We start from the raw sequence: 10,050 nt of genomic DNA on the forward strand, positions 1-10,050 counted from the left end.
CAAGGGGTTCTGCAGCCTGGCCCTGAGCTCAGCTGGCAGAGCAGGCTGCAGCAGCCAACAGCTCCTGGGCCCCTCTGCTTGGGCTCAAGTGCTCCAGGTGCTGCAGTGCCTGGGGCCAGTCATGGGCCGCCCAGGGTCTCCAGGGCAGCAGCAGTTTGTCTGAGCAGTTCCTGCGGCTGGGGGTTTGGGAGAGAAGCAAACCCACAAGTGCTGTGCTGATGTCTGAGGAGCAGCAGCTTGTCCCTGCTGTGTTTGTGCCATCAGCATCCACTGGGAGCTGCTGGGTTCATTGCAGTGCTCTTTGCCTGCAGAAAACTTGGAGATGAGGTGGGACAAGGGCATGTAACTGCCAGGGAGCTCTAGGAACGCACAGGAGACTTTGGTTTCTCCAGGATTTTTTCAGCTGGTCGGAGGGCATAGTCCCTGCTCAGGACATGTGGAGATCCATGATGGGAACCAGTGGAAAACTGTCTGACTCAGACTTTGGTCCCAAAGCCGCCAACGTGGTCTGCAGGGAGCTGAAGTGCGGCACAGCGCTGTCCTTGCATAGGTCAGCTCACTTTGGAGAAGGTGTTGGTCCCATCTGGGACAGAGAGCTGCAGTGTGCAGGGAATGAACCTTTTCTCGTCTCCTGCCCCAGGGGGTCCCCCAGGGACCAGCCCTGCACCCACGCAAATGATGCTGGTGTCACCTGCACACGTAAGGACTCAGGGTGACTCTGAGTGTGAGCTGGGGATGGGGGAGCAGGACAGGGGCTGTGCTGTGCTGGGTGTGATGACAGAAGGGTTGATGTGGTTGTCTGCAGCCCTAAAAGAGTGCAGAAGGAGCAGAAAGGAAGGCTGTGCCTCTGGCCTCTCCTCCAGCTACGGAGGGTGCCAGAGCACCAATGCACCCTTTCTCAACTTCCTGTGTTTCCCAGAGTACACAGGGTTCAGGCTGGTGAACGGCAGCACGGCGTGTGAGGGGAGGGTGGAGGTTCAGGTGCTGGGGACCTGGGGCACCCTCTGTGCCTCCCGCTGGGATCTCTTGGACGCCCACGTTCTCTGTCGTCACCTCGACTGTGGATTTGCTGAGTCTGTTCCTGGAGGAGGGCATTTTGGGAGAGGCAACGGCCCTGTCTGGAGAGACTCATTCCACTGTGACGGAACTGAAGCCCACCTGGCACAGTGCCCAGTGACTGCCCTGGGGGCCTTGCCATGCTCCCACGAGAACGATGCTGCTGTCATTTGCCTAGGTGAGTGCTGGGAAAACGATGCAGTAACTCCATTTGCCCCTTGGGTGTGGCATGGCCACCCAAAGCAGGGGACCCCATGGCAGCACCAGGGTGAATTTCTCTCTGGAGAATACCTGGTTTCACCAGGAGCAATGTGGAGAGCTCTGCCTGCTGGAGTGATTGCTCTGCTGTGGGAGAGCTGAGGACGGAACAGAGACAGGCATCTTTGCCCCCCGGGGCAGCGGCTCAGGCCCTTGGGGCCACCACCAGGCATGGGCTCCTCTGCTCCTGCTGCAGGACAGGCCAAGAACAGGGCTGCAGGGCTTCGCTCCATCTCTCCAGCTGCAGACAGCCCTGTCCCAGCCCCACAGAGAGTCCCACAGAGCCCAATTCCCCACCCGCAGGGGCTGTCCAGGTGCCCCCAGAAGCAGCAGCACAACTTGGGTGTGAGCCGCAGAGCAGGGCTGGGCTTTGCCCTTGCTTCTGGTCAGCACAAGTCCCAAACTTGCCCTGTTTGCTCAGACAGGCCCCCCTTGCTCTGCTTCCTGGCAGGGACACAGGCTCCCAGTCCCCGATCCCCAAGGGTGCAGAGGGGCAGAGACGTGTGGGCTCTGCCTGGTGTCTCATTGGTGCCAGTGCCAGCGCTGAGGTTGGGCAAGGCTTGTCCCAGCGCTGCCTGTCCCCGGGTAACTGCACCAGCTGCATCTCCTTCCTGTGGCAGCTGCTCCATCTGACGCAGCAGGGACCTGTTGGGTGGCTCTGCCCCACCAAGAGCAAAGACAGTGTCTTGCTCCGGAAGGCTCAGGGACTGGGAGAAGCTCCTGAAGCTCACCGCAGAGGGCTGGGGGCAGGCGGGTGAGCTCCAGGGTGTTGTGAGGTTTCCAGAGCGTGGAGAGGTGCTGCAGATTTCTGGGCTGTCTGGTGCCGCTAAGGGCTGGGGCCTGGCTGCTCTCCACAGGCTCAGCCAGCTCCATGTCCCTGCGGCTGGTGGGTGGAGGGAGCCGGTGCGACGGATGAGTGGAGATCTTCCAGCACGGGACGTGGGGCTGAGTCCTGAACGACCAGTGGGACGTGCAGGAGGCCAGCGTGGTGTGCCGGAAACTGCAGTGCAGAGAGGCAGAGACAGCCTACAATCCCCCAAAGCCTGAGAGAGGGGCGGGTCCCATGGGGCTGCGAGGGGTCCGGTGCACAGGGCACGAGGCCAGCCTGACCCTCTACAACACCTCCCTGCCTGAGAGTGCACCAGTAGCAGGGATTGCAGAGGACGTGAGGGTCGTTTGCTGGGGTGAGTGGCACTGCACGGGCCCCCCCAGGCTCTGAGCTGGGTGGGCACCAGCCCCTGATGGCAGCTGGGGTTTCTTCCCACTGCAGGGAGCCGGCAGGTCCGGCTGGTGAATGCGACTGGGCGCTGTGCTGGAAGAGTGGAGATCTACTACCAGGGCAACTGGGGGACCATCTGCGATGATGGCTGGGACCTGTCTGATGCCGCAGTCGTTTGCCACCAGCTGGGCTGCGGAGGGGCAGTGGAGGCAGTTGGCTCTGCTAAGTTCGGGGAAGGCTCTGGTCAGATCTGGCTGGATGGTGTGAACTGCTCCGGGGCCGAAGCTACCCTCTGGGACTGCCCGGCAGGGTCCTGGGGGAAGCACGACTGCGGGCACAAAGAGGATGCAGGAGTCCTCTGCTCAGGTCTATGCTGGGAGCAGGGGCATGAGGAAGGTGCCTGGGGAGGCCGGGACGCGGGGAGAGCCGGGAACTGCCAAGGCTGTCCCTGGCTGCCCCTGAGCCGCTGTCCGAGCCCGTCCTGGGGACACCCATGCATGAATGCGCTCGGTCCCACTGTGGGTCCCCGGGGAGCTGAGCCATCCCCAGCGGTTAACGGGGAGGGCAAGGGTGTCTGTCCTTCAGGGACTTCTCTCTGCCCATGCTTGCAAGGGGGAGTTGTTAGCTGTGCCCCTGCCTGGCTAAGGGCCTGGGGGGTGAAGAGGCTTCTCTACGCCCACAGCCCCACACCAGCCCATTCCCCCTCTGTGCCTTTTCTCCCAGAGTTCGTGGCCCTGAGGCTGGAGAACAGCATCAGCTGCTCCGGGCACCTGCAGGTTTTCTACAATGGGATGTGGGGGAGCATTTGCTCCAACTCAATGACTCCCAAAACTTGGTCGCTGGCATGCAAAGAGTTGGGCTGCGGGGATAGAGGGTCCCTGGATACACCCCCACTCTACCACAACTTCTCTGGTCCCACCTGGTTGGATCGTGTGGAGTGTGGGGAGAGAAACAGCTCCTTCTGGCAATGTCCCTCCACTCCCTGGGACCCGCAGTCGTGCGATGATCTGTGAGATGAGACCCACATCACCTGCAATGGTAATTCTGAGCTACCCAGGCACCAGCACCACCCCAGCTCCGGTTCCCTGCTAGGCACAGTCAAGCATAGGGACAAGGCGCATAGGGGCTTTTGCTTTACATGCCAGACCCTGCTGCTTCTGGGGGCACAAATGGGACTTCAGCTCTCAGAGCCACACACATTCACCCGGTTCCCTTTGGGGCTGAGCTGTCAGGGTCCCCCACATTGCCCTGCGTGTCCCCTGAATGACCAGGAATCAGCTGCTGCCGTGAGCGAGGTGGCATGGGGACGCACGAGCAGAGCTCAGCCCCACTCTGCTGCACGACCCCTTGCAGCAGCCCCTTCACCCTAGCATTTCCTTCTGCAGGGAGATGGCCAGAAACAGCCCCAGCCCTAGGGACCCTGTGCCCAAACTCCACAAGCTGCACAGGCAGCTGCTCCTCTGCCTGCCCATCTCAACTGGCAGGGCTCTGCCTGCTGTCCCGGTGCCCTGGGAGCTCTCTGCCTTCTCCAAACAGGGAGAAGATTCGTGCCATGGGAGGCGAGAACGGCTGCTTGGGCAGAGTGGAGATCTGGCACCGCGGCTCCTGGGGGATGGTGTGCGACGACTCCTGGGACATGCGGGATGCTGAGGTGGCATGCAGGCAGCTGGGCTGTGACCCCGCAGTGTCTGCTCTGAATGAGGCTGCATTTGGGGAGGGGACAGGCCCCATCTGGCTGGAATAGGTGGAGTGCCAGGGGACAGAGCCGTCTCTGGAGGACTGCTGGGCACGACCTGGGGACAGCAGTGCCTGCCGGCATAAGGAGGATGCTGCCGTGAAACTGCTCTGGTGAGCGGAGGGGCTGAGACCCCTCACAGGGGTATTGGCAAGGAGCCGGGGCAGGTGTTTACCCTACTGGGTCCCATCATGGCCCCAGGCTGGTTGTGCCATCCTGCCCACAGCCCAGAGCAGGGCCCTGGGCTCTGTCCCAGCTACCCTGTGCAGCCCCGCAGAAGAGACAATTTGGGAGGAATGTTCCAGGGATGTCTGCACGCGCATGCACGCGTGCACACACACGTGGCATGTCAGAGAGGAGGGTCCCTGATACCCTCATACCCATCCTCTCAGCCCAGCTCTCTTTCACCTCGTCTGCAGCTGCACCCAGGACGGCAGCACCAACCCCCCGAGCAGGTAACCTGTCCTCCCTGCCAGCACTGCATCGTCTCGGGCCCACGCTGTGACCCAGAGCCCAAGGGAAGGGGATCCTTGCTGGGGTGTGAAGCTCCCAAGAGGAGGCACTGGGTAGCAGTGGAGGGGGTTGGGGAGGGCTCTCATTTTCCCATCAGGGTGGGAGCTTCCCCATCACTCACCCCTGGGGTTCTCTACCCCTGCTGTAATGGGGGTCAGTACTGGGGTGCCCCAGGCCCCACCTCTCCCAGGCCTGGTGCTGCCCTTTCTGTGTTCCTGCCCATGCAGATCCCACGTGGGGCAGTCCGACCAGCAGTGGGAGTGTCTTATTGCCCGTCATCATCTGCATCATCCTAGGAGCCCTTCTCTGCCTGCTCCTGGCCCTCCTGGCAGGACAAGTGCGAAGCGCCAGGGCTGGGTGCAAAGGTGGGTCCTTTCCCCATGGTCCCAGGGGAAGATGCCTCCTGGCAGGGCCAGGGGTGCTGTGGGGTGCCAGTGAATGGTACAGGTAAAGCTGGGGGGAGGAGAGTGTGTGCTGCCTGCTGTCCCAATATCTTATTGACGGGCTGGCCATGGGCCGTCAGCAGCAAGGGGTAGAGAGAGTCCAGACATGGGAGGAGCCAGGGATGGGGTGAAGAGAGAAATGGCAGAGCTGGGCTGGGGGAGATGGGAACAGAGGGGAAACAGAGGAGGACATGCCACCAGAGGTGATCTGGGCAGTTCTGGAGGGGGCTCTGTGTCAGGGGAGTTGCCAGGAGGAACGTGGGGCAGCAGGGTCCATCCCTGTATTTTCAGACCCCTGGGCTGTTCCTCCATGACCTCTTCTCGGCAGGACATGGGCCGTGCTATGGATCCATGGGGCAGAGAGGGGGCAGCTCCAGGGGGAGAGGAAAGGTGGAGCTGATCCAAGCTCAGCACCAGGGACCTGACCCAGAGGCCAGAAGGGCACAAGGGCTATCTCTGAGGGGACGGTACAAGGGTGTCGCTACCCCAGACCATCTCCATGGGGACATTGCCCTCACTGAGGAAGTGGCAGTGGTGACTGGACAGTGCAGCAGGGATATGCTGTGGTGACAGCCCTGGGTTGGCCCAGGGGAAAAAGGCTGGGGGAGCAGAGCGGGATCCCATCCCCTCCCTGCCTGTCCCTGGGCCAGCTCTGCCTCTGTCCACAGGCTCCGAGAGAGCTTGGGAGCCCTTCCCTGAGGCCGTCTATGAGGAGACTGGTTACAGCCCAGCTTCAGAGAAGCAGGCGAGGTTCAGTGGCTCAGGTGGGTGTGCTTCCCTCCTGGAGGGCATGTGTGCAGGGCTCTTTCCCCACTTCCCCATCCAGGGATGAGCCCCTGCAGCCCCCTGCCCCACGGTCCCTGCAGCACTGGGGCTGTGGGGGCTGTGAGGAGAGCAGCCAGGTCCTTGGCCCAGGACAGAAGCTTCCTCCCCACCAGCTCTGCCCGTCCTAGCTGGGGGACATCCCCTCACTGCCTGCCCCTGCATCCCAGGTGACACCTGACGGCTGAGGGAAGGGGCTGTCCCAGGGCATGTCTGGGAGCCCCTTTGAGACAGGGTTTGTCCCAGGGGAGCAGGGTGAGTCCTGAGCCCTCCTCCCCACTCAGCCCTGGCTCTGTGGGACCCCCGTCCCCAGCAGCACTGACCATGAGCTGGGTCAGCAGAGCGCACTCCCATCACACCCGCTGCACCTCTTGCCAGGCTCCTATTCAGAGGGTTCCCTGACCAAGCTGCAGCCCTACCCTGGGAACAGCAAGGAGGACGATGACGATGGTCCAGGGTCAGCACCAGGTAACAGGGGGCCAGAAGGGGCGGATCTCTCCTCCCTGCAGACATGTGGGGGACAGCAGTGTCACTGAGTGTCACCGTCAGAGTTGGGGAGGACATGGGGAGTCTTCTGTGGTGCTGCCAACACCAGTGTCTGAACCCCATGTCCCTGTGCATCCTCCCATCCTCTGCTCTGCAGGATGTATCTTCTCACTGTCACCAGCTCCCCTCTCCTTTCAGACATCCCTGTCCTGGCCGGAGGTGACCCAGTGGATGGCTATGATGATGCCAGGGAGGCTTCTGACCCTGGGGAGCATCCTGCCCCTGGGCAAAAAGGCTGGGAAATGCCCAGGGCACCAGAGGAGGCAGAAGGGCCCAGGGATGCACCTGGAGGTGAGAGGGAAAGATAGCGCTGCCGGTTCCTGGAGTGCCACTCCTGGTGCCAGATGAATCGCTGTCGTACTGAGAGACCAGCCTCCTGGGATGGGGGAAGCTGCCCTGGGAGTTTTCCATGGGGGGATCATGGGTGGGAGAGGGAGCTGAACATCTCAGGACTGCTGAGGAGAAGGGAGGAAGGTGATGTACTGACGAGGAGGGGCAGCCCATGGGATGAACGTGCAATGGCCTGCCTTGCTGCTTGCAGGGACAAACCTGCACTCCCTGAGAAGTGCTGGGGCCCCTGGAGCTGAGGGAGATGCCTGGTGCCTGTCCCCAGAGAGCACAGGCTATGACGATGCTGAAGAGGTGTCTCTGGCACATCCCCCTGAGGACACAAAGGCTGTGAGAGCAGAGCTCAGTGCACAACAGTCCCTGAGCCGCGGGCCAGGAGAGCCCGTCCCTGCCATGCATCTGGGTGCAGCCAGGAAGGAGGAGAGGTCTGTGCATCTGGGAGAGCTGTGAGCACCAGGGAACTGTCTCCCTTTTCCACGGGCAGCAGAAACAGCCGGGCATGTCCTCCATTTTTATTCCCCTGCTTTTACATGATTCTTTTTCTTTTACCTGTTCTTATTAAAAGGCTTTGGGGTTTGAGCCAGAGCTGGCGCTTGCCTGCCCAGGTGTCGGCGTGTGTCCCTGAGGCTGACTGGGGAGAGCAGAGCACAAAGACATGGCAGTGGGGAAGGGGCACGTCTTGGGGACAGTGGGCTCGGGGTCAGGCTGTGGGGCTGCGAGAGCTCATGGTCCCTGGGGCATATTCCTACTGATAGAGACGTTCCAGCCTGTCAGCCACAGTTTTCAGCAAAAATGGCTCTCTGCAAGGTCCTGTGAAGCACCTCAGCAGGAGCACCCACCTCCTCACCCCAGGGTTCCCCAGTTGCTCTTTCCCCTGGCCCTGCCTGGGCCACACTGTTGCCACAGCGCAGAGGTCACAACAGAGCTGCCATATTGGGGTGAGCTGTGGCGCCACAGAAGTGAGCCCTGAGGTGGCCGTGGTGCCTTGAACACCCCAGCCAGCCCCAGGGGGGATCACAGTCCATGGATCACCTCCCACAGTGGTCCCTAGAGCTTTCCTGCTGGCAACCCCTGGCCTCAGAGCCAGCCCCTCCATCCCCAGCCCTGGGCCCATCTCTCCCTGTGGAGATGCAGGGCTGGAGCCTGCCCCGGTGGGAGTTTCCCAGGGGATGGAGGCTGTGTTTGCAGTCCCCATGTATGTCATCAATAATCTTGGGGGGTCTTACCTGGGAACGGTGGTCTCCCTTGGGCTTTCCACAGCCGTGCTCTGCCCAGCGTGGGGCAGCAGTGCAGAGGGTTGAGGTCTCACCGCCACACACCTTGGGTGGGTTCTTGGGGGTTGCAGGAGTAAGCACAGGTCTGGGGCACAGTGATGATCCTGCATTGCTCCAGAGAATGGACCCAGCCTGCAGGGCCAGACTGTTCAGGCCCCAAAATGTCATGGAATGGGCTCTTTCTGCTCAGATGTGCTGCCACCTCACACACACCCAGGGCCAGTGGCTCATCTCCCCAAGGAGGAGGAGGAGGACAACCTCTGCCAGGTGCCAGAGTAAGGGAGAAACCTTACACCTGCGGGAGGGCAGAGCCGGCAGGGAGGTGGCATGGGGCAGGCGCTGGGCTCTTCTCCACAGTACCCACATGGGGTGGCTTGAGTCTGCAGGTCAGTGTCCATACTGGCACCCACCGTCATGTTCAGAAGATATCCCCGCCTCCACCCTTCTTCTTCTTTACTTTTCTTTTATACCTTATTTCTCAGAATATGGGCCCACAATTCCCAGGCCTGGGCACCCTGCAGTGAAACGCCAGGGCTCACACCCCATTTTGGTTGCAGGCCATTTTGCCAGGGGAGCAGCCGAGGCACCGTGTCCTTGCCCTCCCTGTCTGTGCACGGCTTTGGACAGGCCTGTGCCTCCCTGTTCCCACTATCATGGGGCCGACGGTGACACCAAACCTCCCAGGAAAAAGAGGTGGGCACCGGCCCCACCAGTCCCACCTCTGCAGGGCTGTGCCTGACCTCGGGCGCTCTGGGTTCCCTGAGCCGAGGCTCTGCTCGAGCAGGGGGTGATGGCAGCGGGGAAAGGACCTGGAGACAGGGTCAGGGTAAGAAACATCACTCTTCAGCTCAGACACCCCTACCCTCTGGCACTGACGGCTGCTTCCCATGTGGTATGGGATCTCCGCCTGGAGACAGGACAATCTCACACTCTTCCCTCTGGAAAGCCACGAGGGAAGTGCGGCCCTGGTCCCAAAGGACACCTGGGCTGGGCCAGCACCCGCACATCACGTCTCTCAAAGCAGCCAGGAAGGATTGCCAGCACCCAGAGTGCTGCTGATGTCTATCCCCTCTCTGAGGGCCACCCCTCGCCTTCCCACAGGGACTCTGCTGCCAAGCAGGGACCCTGGCTGGTGTGTGGGGTGGGTCTGTGGTGCAGGGCAGTGACCTGCGCGCAGGTCCAGCACAGCTGCCTGCATCTCCTCTGGGAGGGGGCTCAGCAGAGCCAGCACACACAGCCCTCCTGACCCCACGAACAGGCCCTGGGAGGGCAGGGCAGGCCCACAGCCCCTGGAGAGGAGCAGAGCCCCAGCTCCAGCCCTCGCCCACATGAGCCTGGCGAGTCAAAGCAAAAACACCCCTGAAGATGGAACCCGGGACCTCTTGCATGGGAAGCGGACGCTCTTCCACTACACCCCCTTGACACCTGCCAGCAGGTGGAATACTCTTCCCCCATGACATATGTATGACAAGCACAGCCCTCTTGTCCCCTGGGTGCCCAGGGACCCTCAGCAGAAAACAGCATTTGAACCCTCCTGAGATGGGGAAGTCCGGACTGCCTCCCCACTGGGGCCTGATCCTGGCACAGGGATGCACTGCCGAGCACGGCCCCTTCAACGTCTCTGCAGGGTGATGGGGCAGAAGGCTGCTCTTGCTGCAGGCGCTGCTCCCACGCTCTGGCCTGCCCTGAGGTGTTTCAATGGAGAGGAACAAACCCCTTCCCCTGAGCCCCCTCTGCCACCCAGGGCAACACCCCTCTGTGTCACATCTGTCCCCAACTCCACATCAGGAGCAGAACAAGAGGGTGAGGGAAATACCCTCCCTGGGATGAGGTGCC

At 61.7% G+C, this 10,050-nt stretch overlaps 1 pseudogene; it reads left to right on the plus strand.

Annotated features, from left to right (window-relative positions):
• Nucleotides 1-449: 449 nt before the first annotated feature.
• On the plus strand, nt 450-6,900 carry LOC104254088 (scavenger receptor cysteine-rich type 1 protein M130-like; annotated as a pseudogene).
• Nucleotides 6,901-10,050: the final 3,150 nt, after the last annotated feature.

This window comes from Gavia stellata, unplaced genomic scaffold (assembly GCF_030936135.1).
Source record: "Gavia stellata isolate bGavSte3 unplaced genomic scaffold, bGavSte3.hap2 HAP2_SCAFFOLD_74, whole genome shotgun sequence".
In the NCBI taxonomy this organism is placed as follows: domain Eukaryota; kingdom Metazoa; phylum Chordata; class Aves; order Gaviiformes; family Gaviidae; genus Gavia; species Gavia stellata.